Source organism: Monodon monoceros, unplaced genomic scaffold, assembly GCF_005190385.1.
Source record: "Monodon monoceros isolate NGI ecotype Baffin Bay Population unplaced genomic scaffold, NGI_Narwhal_1 Super_Scaffold_10, whole genome shotgun sequence".
NCBI classification, from domain to species: Eukaryota; Metazoa; Chordata; class Mammalia; order Artiodactyla; family Monodontidae; genus Monodon; species Monodon monoceros.
This window is the reverse complement of record NW_021703766.1, coordinates 53,681,359-53,683,469: the sequence shown is the minus strand read 5'-3', so window position 1 is coordinate 53,683,469 and position 2,111 is coordinate 53,681,359. Positions and strand designations below refer to the sequence as shown.

Here is a 2,111-nt window from a genome sequence, read left to right as displayed (position 1 = left end):
GCTCAGTAGTTGTGTCTCGCAGGCTCTAGAGTGCAGGCTCAGTAGTTGTGGCACATGGGCTTAGCTGCTCAGTGGCATGTGAGATCTTCCCAGACCAGGGATCAAACCCGTGTCTCCCGCATTGGCAGGCGGATTCTTTTTTTTTTTCCCCACTGTTCAAGGTTTCTTTATTGTTTTAGTTGGTATAACACTTAGATAGTTGGCTGCATTATTTATGTAGATTTTTCTTTTTTACATTACATGGCAATGTATACTATTCTGATACATATAGTACATAAAATAAGATTCTTTAGAACAGTTATGCACAAGACATACAATACTGGGTTTATAATCAATCCCAGAATGTGATTAATTGGAGAAAAAAAGTTGGATTAGGCATCTTGGCTAAAGGAACCAGAAGTTATATAACACGAGTTAAATACACATCTGGTTTGAAGGGCAACTGCAGCATCTGCAACATTGTCAGTGGTACCACCTGAGGAAGTAGAGCTATTCTGCATGAACCAATTTAGGAACACACAAGATAAGTGCCATGCAGCATCAGGATACAGCTGCAGGGTTTTATGAACCATTCCTATTGCTAATGTTAGGAAACTGATGTTTTTCCTAGGCTGTCTTAACATTACTGCTTTAGTCACAGATCAGATATAAAGGACAATATGCACAACCCTCAACTAAAATCCTGTTGTAGCCTAGACAGTGAAGTGGTATATTAGACTTTAAAACTGCAGCTCTTTCTGGATCCCCCAAAGTGTATCTGCACTCTTCTTCAAACAGGCCTGTTCCTCAGGAGTCAGAGTCACTTTCACAACATCTGAGATTCCATTCTGTCCCAAGATGCAAGGAACACTCAGGAACACATCCTCTTTTATTCCATAGAAACCCTTAAGCATGGTGGGAATCGGATGTACCCGCCTAAGATTCTTCATTATACTTTCTGCCAAATCTGCCACAGACAGTCCAATGGGCCAGGATGTGTACGTAGCCTTTCAGTCTGATCACCTCAAAAGCACTGTTTGTGAACTGCCTTCCACTGTTCCTTATCTGCATCAGTGCCTAATTCGGAGTGCAGATTCTTCAGGGAGACACCAGCAACATTCACTCCACTCCATACAGGCACACCAGAGTCTCCATGCCCCAAGGATCCACCCATGACAGCTTAATGGGTGAATTCCCAGCCTTTCCCCCATGAGGTAACAGAACCGGGCTGAATCCAAATTGCAACCACTTCCAATAACACGGTTTTTGGGAAAGCTGCTTATCTTCCAAGCTGCATAGGTCAAGGTATCCACTGGATTGGAAACAACAAGCAACTTGCAGTTTGGGCTGTATTTTACAATATTAGGAATGATGAATTTAAAGATGTTCACATTACACTGGACCAAATTAAGACGGCTTTCTCCCTCTTGCTGGCATGCCCCAGCTGTGATAATAACCAGCCTGGAGTTTGTTGTCACATTATAGTCTTTGCCAGAGACGATTTCTGGTGTTCTAAGGAAAAGGCTGCCATGTTGGAGATCCATCATCTCTCCCTTCAGTTTGTCTTCTATGACATCAACAAGAGCAAGTTCATCTGCCATGTCCTTCATTAAGATACTGATGGCACAGGCCATGCCAACAGCACCAACACCAACCACTGTAATCTTATTCTGGGGGACATGTTCTTCCTTAATAACATTCTGAATCAGCTGATCCTTGAGAGTTGCCATATTGGACTTAGAACCGAAAGGAATCAGGAGTGCACGTCGGGCGGGCTGGACTCGGAATTGGCAGTAGCTGCTCGGATACTCCGAGTGGGGAGCGGGAGGGGCCTTAAATAGAACCGCGAGGCTGACGTCAGGGGGGAGCCGGGCGGACGTGCGGGAACCCACCGGCAGGCGGATTCTTAACCACTGCGCCACCAGGGAAGCCCTAATATTGATTGTCTGATTGATTGATTTGGTTGTGCCAGGTCTTTAGTTGCAGCAGCTCCTTAGTTGCGGCTTGCAGGCTCCTTAGTTGTGGCATGCAAACTCTTAGTTGAAGCATATATGTGGGGTCTAGTTCCCTGAGCAGGGATCGAACCCGGGCCGCCTGCATTGGAAGCGCCGAGTATTAACCACTCTGCCACC

At 45.4% G+C, this 2,111-nt stretch overlaps 1 pseudogene; it reads right to left on the bottom strand.

Annotated features, from left to right (window-relative positions):
- Positions 1-502: 502 nt before the first annotated feature.
- Positions 503-1,812, bottom strand: LOC114908703 (annotated as a pseudogene).
- Positions 1,813-2,111: the final 299 nt, after the last annotated feature.